At 48.2% G+C, this 12,839-nt stretch overlaps 1 long non-coding RNA gene across 7 annotated transcripts; it reads right to left on the bottom strand.

Moving 5' to 3' along the window:
- Positions 1 to 1,547: 1,547 nt before the first annotated feature.
- On the bottom strand, positions 1,548 to 10,961 carry LOC140661580 (uncharacterized). Of its 7 annotated transcripts, XR_012045813.1 has the most exons (9): positions 10,756 to 10,961; positions 8,136 to 10,317; positions 7,839 to 7,953; positions 7,443 to 7,493; positions 6,083 to 6,141; positions 5,592 to 5,699; positions 4,681 to 4,748; positions 3,343 to 3,393; positions 1,548 to 2,327 (listed from the first exon to the last, which is right to left on the bottom strand). It is a non-coding gene; the product is annotated as an uncharacterized lncRNA (long non-coding RNA). The 7 variants fall into 7 exon arrangements; XR_012045808.1 differs by lacking the exon at positions 6,083 to 6,141 and having other exon boundaries at positions 1,549 to 2,327; positions 8,140 to 10,317; XR_012045807.1 differs by lacking the exon at positions 6,083 to 6,141 and having other exon boundaries at positions 1,550 to 2,327.
- Between the last annotated feature and the right edge of the window lie 1,878 nt (positions 10,962 to 12,839).

Below are 12,839 nucleotides of genomic sequence, written 5' to 3'. Positions count from 1 at the left end.
AAAACCGGGGGCTACGCAGAAAATAAAGGGGCTGCACTGCAAAAAACAAAGGGGGGCTATGCAAAAAATAAAGTGGCTACAATGCAAAAAATAAAGGGGGGCTATGCAAATAATAAAGGGGCTGCACTGCAAAATGAGGGGGCTATGCAAAAATTAAAGGGGCTGAACTGCAAAAAATAAAGGAGCCACAATGCAAAATGGGGGGGCTATGCAAAAAATACAGGGGGCTGCACTGCAAAATGGGGGGGGCTATGCAAAAAATAAAGTGGTTACAATGTAAAAAATAAAGGGGGGCCACACAAAAAATAAAGGGGGGCTGCACTGCAAAAACCGTGGGGCTGTGCAAAAAATAAAGGGGTTACAATGCAAAACATAAAGGGGGGCTGCGCTGCAAAAAATAAAGGCTGCATTGCAAAATGAGGGGCGGCTATGCAAAAAATAAAGGGGGGGCTGCACTGCAAAAAAAACAGGGCTATGCAGAAAATAAAGGGGGCTGCACTGCAAAAACCATGTGGCTATGCAAAAAATAAAGGGGTTACAATGTAAAAAATAAAGGGGGGCTATGCAAAAAATAAAGGGGGGCTGCGCTGCAAAAACTGTGGGGCTATGCAAAAAATAAAGGGGGGCTGTGCTGCAAGGGCAAGGTCCCACTGGCAGCCCGCACCCCGTCTGCACCCAGGCCGGAGGCTGGTGGCACGGCTGCGGCTGAGGAGGGCAGGGAAACGCTCGGAGGGGCTTCCCCGGCCAGCTGGGGGTCCTCGCTGGGCGTCGCAGTGCCCTTGTTGGCCGTGGGACCCCCAACCGCACTGGGAAATGGGGGCCGTGTCCCCCATCCTGAGGCACAAACCCTCCGTCTTTACCCCCAGGTGAAAGAAAACCCAGCTGGCTGCCTCCCTGCAAGCGGCAGGAGCAAGTAAAAAAATTACGTGGGAGCCTATAGCTGTGTTTATCCGTAAGGGCTCCAAAGTTCAGAGCTATAGGCTGCCCAAAAGACTTCCCTCCACCGAAACAGGGAGGCCATGTCGCCTCGAGAATGGCGCAAAAGAAACTCTCGCTGTCGGGGAGCAGGGGGGAATTCGGCTGCAAGTCAAACCCCTTCTCCTCCTCCGGGGTTTTGGCAGAGCTCTTTAATTAAAACGGGGTGAAGAAAACGCTCGTTGCGAGTATTGCCCTGCTTGCAGAAGTTAACTGACTCACGTGTTGCACCCCGTCCCATCCCTGCTCGAAAGGCAGCTCCACAACGTGGAGCTAAACGTTTTTCAACCTGGAGGGTCTTGTTTTCCACCCAAAATGGGCCTCTGCGCGGATAAAAACACCTATTTCTATGCTCGAAAAGGGAAATGCCCAACCGATTACCACCATGAGATTCCGAGCAGTTTGAGGTCAGGATAAAACCAAACACGCACCCAGGGCCACGAGTACTTTTTTTTTTTTTAAGCCAGTTAGCTGCTTTCACCACAGAAAGCAGACCGTTATTTCAGTATTTTCTTTGGCCAAAGCCTCCTGACGGCGCTTTTAAATCAATTAAAACCACGTTTCATTTGTCGGGGCGAGCGGTGCCCAACATTGCTGCCTCTGCCACCCAAGTCCACCTCGACGACCGGTCAAAGTCATCAAGCTATAGGTGGCTTAACAAACATGCAAATCTCTTGATTTAATCAGACCTCTGACGCACATCGACTTGAGCCTCGAAGGACCTGAGTCTTATCCCCAACTCTACCACCGCCAGGTGGCTGTGAGCCCATCCCTTCACAGCCCCATGCCTCAGTTTCCCCAGTGATGATGGGCATTACGCTGCTCTGCCAAACCGAGATATACTGATTAATTAAAAAAAAAAAACAAACCCACAACTTTGCACGCAAACCATCTATTATTTAAAACGTGATGGAGCCACGTGCGCATGAGAAAATGCACTGCCAATGCGCTCCACCAGCACTTTCCACCGCGCATTTCTTCTCCGTGGAAATGGGCTCAGCTTTCTGTTTTAACTGGTCAGAAGCCCAAAGAGCAGTCGCTATGTGTCTATACCTTTAACGGGCTCTACAGGCATCCATTTCGGAGAGGAAGAAACCCAAACCACGCATCAAACGGCTTTTCGATGCCGAATTCGACCCCTCTCCGATCGAGCGTGCTTGCCGCGACAGCATTTCCAACCGTTCTTCCCCTCCGTCCCTGCTAGGGTGGCACCTCCAAGGGACACGGGAAAACCATGCTGGCTCCCAGGTCCTTCAAAGAAACCTCACGCAGGGTCACTGCTGTCACACGGCCATCTTGCAGGCAGGCTGGCCGGGAGGGACATCCACGGATTGCACACAAAGCCATCGACTCTGTTGACAGAAGAGACAGTTGAAATGAGTGCTTGAAGGGCTCCGTTTACACGACAGCCAGCTAGGAGAGGAGCACGAAGCCCGTCCGGTGACGTAAAACAAAGCTCTGGACCATCCCGATACTTTTCAAACGCTTTGGGGGGAAACTGTTCCCAGTTGCAACACGCAACCGCACTGGCAATGCTGCTGTAACTGGATCCCTCCAACTCGTTCAAAGATTTTAAAGAACACAGACCCAAGCTAGAGACCAGAGCAAGCACAACCGTCCTCTCAGCAGGCCAAAAGGGCCGCGACGAAGGACCGGTCTTACGTGGTGGCAACCAACGCCGTCCTTGTCACCGCAGAAGGGACGAGCATTCGTGCCAGCCCGCTGTCCTACCACTGGCAACAACACGATGAGCATCCAGGGGTGACACACGGACACGCATCCCTGCTTGCCACCCTTCCCAGAGGGGCAAACGGCCGAGGAAGAGGAGACTTCAGCTGCTCTCCATCACCTGATGGCCCTCAGCCTTCGGGACACGCAAGGGCAGGGTCTGGTGCACCGCAAGGTGCAATTTACATTACTCATGCCCACGTGGTGGGTGTAGCCGAGAACCCAGCTATCTCCGGGCATCTCGGCCAACCCCGCAGTTAAAACATTTGGACGTTTCTTATCGGCACTTGGAGAGGATTAAAATGCCAGGTCATATATTAATGAGGGAGCAGGTTATAAACCCATCTCAGCTTGAACTCCGTGTTCATGTTAAGAAAAGCAAAGCAAGAACAGGACAGATCAAAAGAGAGCCATTAAAGGCGTGAGAAAATGGTGCTGCCATATAAGGAGCTAATAAAGTTAGCAGCTCTCCAGTTTAGAGGGGAAAAAAAAAAAGGGCAGGAGAATCAGAAAACATCCTTGGGGTCCACAGAAACAGCCAGAGACAGCCTCACTTCCAGGAGGAAACGTCAATAAAATAGAAGCGAGCAGCCAACGCTTGAAAAGGCAAGTTTGTACATTTTTAATGCGGCGTCTTACCCAAGTGGTGGAGCTCGCTGCCACGTGTCGCTGGGACTGCTTGCCAAAGATCTAAAAAAGCAAAGATTAGATACCAAACAAGGACAGCAACCAGAGCTAAATTCGCTAAGACCGTAACTTCCTATACTTGGTTCTGGTTTAGCAATAGCTCTGCGTTTTGTGCTCGCAGCAGCGCAGCCAGAGGTGGGGAAGGGAGGCATTATGCCTCTCCCCGTCGTTGGGGACACCGGCCAGCTACATTGACCAGGGACTCGCACGGATTAGAGCGGTCACATCAGCGGCACGCAATGATTATCCCCACGAGCGTCCAGTACACATCCACTTTGCTTTGCTTTTTACAGAAAAACAGTAGGTTACCCCGACAAGAGCCCTCAGTCATCACCAGAAACACTCAGAGTGTTCCTTTGTTCAAGCCGGCCAGCTCCAGCCACCATCTTGTCATTATAAAATGTGTTTACGTGCCTTTCCTGCTCATTGACTATATTTATTAAAATGACAGTATGGCAGCTGAATATCAAATTGCCAGCTAGGCTTTTATCTCATTTTTAAGCCAGCCTGAATTACTGGCCTAATTTTATTGCTTACCCATTACGTTTTATGCAATGGATAGTTTTCTCCAAGAAGGAACTGGTGCTGTTTGATATTTGGGCTCATTTGTTGCCAAGACAGAGGATATCGGCTTACGCACTGATAACGCTTTTAACATGAAGCCTGGTTCTGGATCCTAAGCAACACAAAGTACAGGATTTGTATTAATAAAGCTATTGATTTTGGTTCTTTCCTCTTTGAGGGTCAGTGCTCCAAATCCTCCTGTCCAGAAAACTCCCTCCACGTTTTTGAAACGTAGTATTTAGTAATTTATTTTCTAATGCTCTTCCCCGCTAGAATTCATGGTGGTGTTCTCATCCACACAGTACCGGGGATGGGAGCTGCCACAAAATACCGCCACTGTAGCCAGTGGGTTAGCACCAGTTACCTTCTGCAGCACAGTAAACACAGCTCAGGAGCCCCTGGAATTCGGTTTACACTGAACCCATTTGTATATATCTAAAAGCACACGTCTGTTTTCAAAATACTTTGCTATACAAAAACAGACGTTTCTTCAGCAGCAGAGTACAGCACGATTGCTGAGCCACGCAACCAAAACACCATGTGCCGTCACAGGACTGCAAAAGAGCTTACTCTTGGTCACGGTATAGTAGATGTATTACAGTTAATACCTATTTTATTGCCTGTTGCTGGGAAAAATTAGAAATATCACAGTGCCGGCTTCTGCCCTGCTTCCCCTTGCCCCCCAACTTCTGTGTGACTACATACCAAAGAGCTATATCTGCTCACCTCACAAGGGTTTTTCCCAAACACGGGGCATTTCACCAGCTAGACAGAGAGGAGTTTGGCCTTCCAGGCTGCAAAATATTACATTTTAGGAAAAAAAACAAAGAAAAAACCAAAAAAAGGCCAGCCCCACGTGATTTGATACCCGAACATGACAACCGCAAAGGATATAAATCCCCCAGGACTGGATAGATCACCTGTAATGTGCCATTTTTAACACCCCGTTGCTGTATGACCTCTACATAGAGGCCCTGCGTGCAATGCCCAGAAAAAGTCACAGAAATTACACTGGAGATGTTGCAGGACAAGGGTGTAACACAAAACCCACAGTCCAAACCTGTGACCTAAAGGCTCCTCTTCCCCACATTCCCCATCGGATTGATTGGCACACCCAGCACAAAATAAACACCGAGCCAGCCACCATCAGAGCTTGTGTTTCACCGAACACCATCTTGATACTGAAGCAACTTGTTTTAACGGAAAACGTTTGCACACTTATTGCTCTTTCACTTCAGAGAAAAGCACAAAAGAAAAACGTGCATCAAGACCTGCTGCGCTCGAAAACCTCTCCAGCAATATGGCACAGGAGAACAGTTTCTCGGGGAGCTTTGGCTTTCATTTTACCTCTGCAGATCTCACGATGCAGCTTTTTAACTCTTCAGGATAATAGGAAAGCTTGAAAGATTGCGGTTTCCTCCCTTACGGAGGAGGAGCGGAGGTTTCTATTGCTCGCTTTCTTTTTGGCACCGGAAATTCAGGTTTTGTTTAGCTTGGAAACCTCGTGGATGTAGTTCTAGTAACTCTTCAGTCCAAAGCAGAGGGTGGTAAAAGTTCAGCGCTCACAAGGTAATTCTCACTCATTTGTCCTAAACTGCCAACGAAAAGTAATTCCAAGTCCCACAGGGTGTGCCAACCTGAAAAATGTGGAAACAGCCCAGACAGCCAGTTTCTTGGTCCACCGTATCTCCGTGCCAGTGAAGGCCTCCGATGAGCACAAGGCATATCTCCAAACCAACACATCCCTAACGAGAGAATAAAATTAATATCCCTGTCCACGCTGGTTTATTTCAAGTATAGATGAGGCTTTAGGCACAGGAGCTATTGGCAATTTTCATGTACACACTTTCCCCAGCTCTCCACCGCAGGGAGCACGGTATGAAATCTGGCCCAGACACCTCATACTTACCCTCCGCTAAATTTTTGCCAGAAAAGCATAAAGTCATAGCTGTGCTACAAATCACCGCAGCAAACAGACTGCCTCACTGGCAGTGAAATCCCTGCGTTTCTCATAAGGTGTTGCTCCAGCTTAGCAGGGCAGGGCCTCTCCGCTGGTCACCCAGAGGCATTCATGCAACACCAATGCCAATATTCTCATTAAGGGAGGCTAACAAGAAGGCGCCGATACCTAACGCTCCTTGCGCACTAATGATTGCCGGGACTCTACGCCTTGAAGTCATGTGTGACCTAGGAGAGACCAGCACCAGGTGCTTTTTATTACCTTTTGCAACACAACAAAAGAAATTGCACCCAATAAGGAAGCATTTTCCTTCTTCCCAGTAAGCGAGCACAACTTTGAGGAACCAAGTAATAAAACAGCAGCATCTCGCGGGAGCAAGTTCACAGGAAGAAAAAAAATAGTTCAAGGGGACCCTGATCTTCACCAACACAATTTAGGACGTTGCATCGCTCCCTCCAACATTAGCCCATTGCCTTTGCCTGAGCAAAATTAGGAGTGATGTACTATCGCACGTAGGTCCATTCGCTTGTAGGGAAAGGGGCCCCACAGTTTTACTCCCTGGAGGCGACCGTTCTCCCCACCCCTTTTGTGTGTACTTTTTTTTTTTAAATGTGCCACACATCAGCACAATGCTGACAACTGCATTGTATGTTTTCTGCCTATGCAGCAGTTCAAGAGCACACAACTCTGGAAGGTTTTGTTGAAAGGGGAAAGGGGGAGGGAGCTGTCCTTTGCTATACTGTTTTAATTGCATGGCTTGATCTTCTACATGACCACAGAAGAGGGAAAAAACCACTAAGGTTTAAAAACAGTACCATTTTTAGCATCCAAAAAGGGTCCAACTCAGTCTTCGCACAAGATACAGTGGAGCTTAGAGTAAAAGCTACCACAGGCAACAAAAAAAATCACTAGGGTTTCTTCTCTGGAGTTGGAAGCGACCCCAGAAGACAGCTCATCTGACCTTGCTTACTGTTGTTACGGTCTCTACGTTTCCACACCTGCTAATGCAGAGATACCAGCACTGAAAAAGGGAAATGGAGGGAAGGGTATGAAAAGCTGGACTGTCAGTTTTTCCACCTGCCAGCAGCAGCTCGACAGAGCCTCGGTGGCACTGCTCCAAAGAGCAGCGACCAGAGCACATTACCAGCCTTCGCAAATAAAGCTAATAGTTAATATCTCACACACACATGCATTATACAGATAGGACTGGCAAACACAGCTTCCTTTAAAAATAAGGATGACTAATCCACAGCAGTTTTTCTTTATTTTTTTTTTAAAGGCCACAAGGCAGAGCTTTTTCCAGAAGCACCAGCCTTTGCTTTTGTGAAACAGTAAGCAGTGGGAAGGGGAAGCCCTGGGACCTACTCATGCTATCCAGACAGGAGTAACCACAGAAACATTGTGGGTTTCTGTGGCCCATGTACAACACACACTTACACAACCAGAGCACTGTGCCTTACACTCCTCGGCAAGGCCAGATCCCGCTGCCCAGACGGCTCTTAGATCACTGTGTGTTTACAATACTTACAAAGAACGTATCTGCTGTGGAGAGGGGTTACACAAAAAATCCTGTATTTCCCTGGGAAGGAAAAAAAAAAAGGAAAGAAATAAGGCAAAAGACAGCTCTCACCCATAATATTGCAACATCCCCCTGCACCACCTGGGTCAGGGAAGGGACGTGCTGGGAAAAAGCGGCGTGCAGGGTTCTGTAATCAAAGCGGAGCATCTGCATTAGCTCGGTGGGCCCAGTCCCTCAAGCAAGGTCATTCTGGCTTGCAGGGAGACACATTAGTGCTAGCAAGCCTGCTTTAATGCAAAGCTGTGGTCAAACCACAGAGGAGCCAGCACTAAAGGAGGTCACTTGGGGACTACAAAAAGGTAATGAATTAAAAAAAAAAATATCTATAAGCAGATGTTTACTGACAAGCAGGCAAGTTCACAGCTTCACTCTGGCAAAAAGCAAGAAGGAAGGGTCGTCTGCGTGGAGCAGGTGGAGAAATAACAGCCCAGTTCCCAGGACGTAGCAAAATATTCTGCATCTAGAGAGAACACTGAACAGATTTAGGTTACAGCTTTTAGCCAGGCCCACTTACCAACCTCCCCCCTCCCAGCTTTGCTTTGCAGCCCTAAAACCCACCAAATCTGTCATTTTTTAAAGCACTCAGAAATGGAGATTTGCCACCGACATGATTTTTGCTGGTGGCACCGTTAAAATACTTACCCACCTCACAGACAAGGGCTGTGAAATCTTAAATTTGTGAGTGTTTGCAAATGATTTTGAAAGCCTTCCAAGGAAGGTGCTGTAGGATTGTAAATCCTTCCCATTATTAATAAAATGGAGCTATTGTTCCAGCTCTAATCAAGACTTGTCTCCAGCTGGGCAATTTTAAAACGCAATTCAAAACACACACACCAAAAAAAAAAAAAAAAAAAGATCATGAGGAAGCTTCAACCCACAGGCTACCAAGAAAAAAAAAAAAAACACTGAAAGAGCAAGCTGTTCTTTAAGGGGAAGGGGGAAAGAAAATAAAAAATAACCCTGCTATTTAAAATGAATTCCAACAGGGAGCATGTCGAGGCGGGGGGAAAGCCTCCCTCCCACTGCCTGGGAAAGGTCACTTCTGCCATCGGTACCCTCGCTACGCCAGATCAAGTCTGCGGCAGTGCGTGCGAGCGAGCAACCCCATTGCTGCGAGCCCAGCCTCATCCATCTCCATCAGGAGACATCTCTGCTTTTAATTTATTTAGCAAAAGGGGAGGAAAAAAAAAAAGATTTAAAAAAAGGCAAAACAAAACAACAAACCCTTGCAAACACCTCCCAGCACCCTTTTCAAGGATGGGGAAATCTAGCAAGGGGGAGAGGCTTGGAAAGAGGCTGCCAGCCGGGGAGGGAAGGCAGGGAGAGGTGGTGCATCCTCTGCATCTGCATCATCATCTTCCTCCTCCTCCCCCAGCGGCAGGGACCACGCCTGCCCGGCGCTGCGGCAAAGGCTCCGCAGTGGGTGCTCCCCTCCCCCGTAGAAACTTCTGGAATAAGCAGCCAAGCTGTGGAGAGGACAGAAACCTTTATATCCGCAGAGAGGGGGGGAGAAGAAAAAAAACGGAAAGAGAGCAATAGAGCACATAATAAAAGGGAGAGGATTGCACAAGGATCGGGTGCGTGCAGGGAAAAAAAAATATAGATGAAAATTAAGCCCACGAGCGGCTTTGGCAGCCCCGGCTCGGCGGGGTTTTGCAGCCTGCTTGGCTTTAAATAAAACGCCCCAACACAAAGCACAAAAAAAAATGGTGGTGTTTGGAGCGCTAGATGGTGGGATAAAGGAGCTGATCCCTCCTCCCGGATCTACAGCAAAGCCCTGCCATTTCAGTTGAACTAATTTGTCCTCTCTTTTCGTTGCAATGAATTGTCTGATCCGGACTATTTGATTGCATTTGCAGCTTCAGTTACTGGGGTTTGTTTTCGTGTGCCTTTTTTTTTTTTCCTTTTTGGTTCTCTTTTATTGTTGTTTTTTCTGGGTGTATTTTTCCTTTTTTAATTTAAAAAAAAAATCCTCCCCAAATCTCCCAAGGAAAATCTACATCTCTGTGGAACAAATAAAACATTCAGGCACAAACTTCCACCATGGACTGTAAAAAAGAGATGAGTTGCTTTTTGTTCTTTTTTTTTTTTTTAATGGCATTTTTTTTCTCCTGCGTTTAGGATATATTGTAGTAGAAAGCCAATGGAGGAAAACAAAGGTAATATCTATATATATAAAATCAAACATATTTATGGGCCAAAATTACAGTGATTATATATAATGAAATCATAGTGTTTTAGGTGTGTGGGTTTATTTTATATTCTGTAATCAGTCCCTGGAAAAAAGAGATACATATATATATATATATATGTAAAAATATGTAGTAAATATATAGAAGTATTTCTATACATGTAGACATAAAAGAGCATCTCTATGGGCCTAAATCTGTAATTCCAGGAAAAAATAGCAGTATTTTAGGCATGTAGCTTTTAACAAAGAAAGGGCAATGTTATAATGTAGCCCATAACAACACTCTGGTGCAGAAAAAAGGTAAGGCAACATTAAAAAAAATATTTAAAAAAAAGGTGTACATGGTACCTTGGCTGCAGCCTCCAACAACGAGCATTTGGATGTTACAGAGGTTTTTTTTTACGGTATTACCACATCTGATCACACCAAGTACATGCTTTTAATTAACAAATGGCGGGCAGGTTGTCTTGGGGAGCAAGGCGAGCGGCGACAGCTTCTTCTCCACGCCACTCCAGCTCTGAAGATAAATCAATCCTCGGGCGTTTTGGTTTTTTGTTTCGGTTGTTTTTTTTTTTAAGCGCGTTTGGGTATTTTCCATGCTGTGAGGAGAGCGGGAGGCAATGGCTGCAACCCCTGCGAAGGAGAAAAGCAGTGGAAGGGAAAGCATTAGGCATAAAACTACCCACCTTGGGGTGCGTGTGGTGATGATGGGGGGGGGGGCGGGGGGGGCGTGTGGAAAGAGCAATTCTGGGCCAAAAATCTTCACGCTACGAGGAAAAAAAAAAAATGAAATGCGTCGGTGTCGGCGGGCTGCGCCGTGAAGGGAATGAAGGGGCGATGGCGCCGGAGGGCCCTGAGGTAGCGATGCCGCCCGGGGAGGAGGGGGCCTGAGGCGGCGGGGAGGAGGCCGAGGCCTCCGCCAGCCCCGTGGCCCAGTGGAAATGCGTATTTCTGGGCATTTTCGCATCCTTTTGCAAAGGCGGCGGAGAGAAAGCGGGGGGGTGGGGGGGCGCCGAGAAGGTCAGGTTTCACCCGCAGCGCTTTCGCTGCCCGCCTGGAAGGGATACGCACATCAGGAAAAGCCCCTCCGCCGTGCTCCTGGCACGGCTGAAGCCCACGCTGGCCGCCCCGGCCCCCGCAGCCGCGCATCATCCGTCCTTCCCCTCGCTGCCTGCCCGGCGCCATTTTGTCGCCTCGGCGCCGCTCGCCGTGGCCCCGCCGGGCGGCCATTTTGTGAAGCGAGCGGCGGGGCGGGGGAGGGGGGCAGCTCCTGCAGTACCGCGGGCGCGGCGGCGCTGTGGAGCCCGAGGCGGCGGAGCGGCCGTGAGGGGCAGCCGCTGGCCTCCTCCTCCTCCTCCCCTTTTGTCAGGCGAGTACCCTGCCTTTTCTTGCTTATTTCTATTTTTCTTTACAAAACGTGGGGCCCTTAAAACGCCGGGTGGAGGCCGATCGCCTCAGCAAGATCCAGCCTCGGACGAAGAAATCCGATAAAGGAGATTAAAGTATATTCCCCCGGCTGGGCTGTGAGGGAAAGTTTAGCTGCACGGAGAATTAAGGGATATATTTATTTTTAGGAGCTATCCCCCCTTCCCTTCTTCTCCCTCCAGCTTTTTTCCCAGTGATAAATCGCCGAGGTCAACAAGCCGCCTTGACAGATGGGATAACCTCAGAGAGATTTTTTTTTTTTTTTTTAATAAATCCCCTCACCTCTGGGCTCTAACGGACATTCCAGCAAAATAAAGATGTAACGTAAGCTGCTTGAAGCCAGGTCAGGGTGAAAGTTGTTAATTTTCAGAAATAGGGCTGTGGGATGCTGTAATCGCTGTTGATACAATGAAGGAAAGCTGGGATATAAAATGTCAAAGCCCTGCTTGCAGCCGTGTGCCATGCATCTATTTTCAGAAACAGGGAGGGTTGGTTTTTTTTTTCCCTTTTTTTTTTTTTTAATAACCCAGTGTATCACTTGCAGCCTGGTAACACGCTTGCGTAACTGGCTGCATCGATTTTGCCTCGTGTTATCGAAAACACGGTGTGCTTTAAAAATACATTGTGGTGTTGGGTGTTTCAGTTCTGCAGGGAAAATGGGAAAAAAAGGAGAATATTGCATTATTTTTTTAATACATTCTGCCTGTGCTGCATAATGAAGCTGGAGAAATTCAGGGCTTGGGCTGCTCCCAGAGTACTCCCTGCTGGTTTTCCCCCCCTCCCTTAGCTAGCAGGATCAGACCTCTTTTCTTTTAAGAAATGTTAGTTTTTTAGGTTGTGTTGAAGATGGAAAAGTGCAGAAAATGGGTCTGAACGCTGTGCAGGGAAGGATGACACTGCAGCAAGCCGGCTGGGATATGGTTGCAATTAACCTGGGTCGACCAAAGGAAAAAACCAGTTTTTCTCCAGCTCTCTCCATCCCATTTGAAAAAAAAAACAACCCCAAACATCATCAGCACTAAGCACCCAACCCTCCTCCCAGCGCCTTTTCCAGCCAGCAAAGCCCCTGCAGCTGCTTCAGCCTCAGTTTCCTCTCCTGCAGCGTTTCCCTCTCCACAGCCAGCTCCTTCCCGGCACCTTGAAGGCGGTGATGGCAGAGCGAAGGCACGCGAGGAATCCAGCTCATCTCTCCCTCTCTGCTTTTGGATTTCTCACGGCTGACCCGGGGGGATGCCGGGGCAGGCGCTTTCCAGCCCGTTTCCATTTACAGGCTCTTTTCCTTGTGCCGCGCCAAAATCTTCAGCTTGCAAACAAAACCTGAAAAAAGGCCTTATTTGTTACGAAGCAACACTTTGGCCACTGATTTAAAAATACTACGGCCGTGCCTGTCAGCTCCTCCTTTAATTTAAAAGGTCTTTTTAAAAAAAGATGAGGCAGTCCTTTGAGTTGCAAGAAAGATAACCTTTGGTTTTTTTATGGGATACACAGTTGTATTCCTGGGAGCAAATTGGGCTCACAGCGGGGTATGGTATCGGATGCCTTCGCTGGGAAAGCCCGGGGAAATTTTATCCCTGGGCCGCACCCAGCCTGAAGTGAAGAAATATTTGCATTTGCTTCTCCTTGGAGGACAGCCAGGTCCCTCCCCACTCTCCTTGGCCTGCCAAGAGGGATTGCAAGAAAAGACGGACTTATTGCAGCAGCCAAGGGAAGGGCAGGGCCCGGCCGGTGTG

The sequence above is a fragment of the Ciconia boyciana genome, chromosome 19, assembly GCF_034638445.1.
Source record: "Ciconia boyciana chromosome 19, ASM3463844v1, whole genome shotgun sequence".
NCBI classification, from domain to species: domain Eukaryota; kingdom Metazoa; phylum Chordata; class Aves; order Ciconiiformes; family Ciconiidae; genus Ciconia; species Ciconia boyciana.
This window is presented reverse-complemented; position numbering and strand designations above follow the sequence as displayed.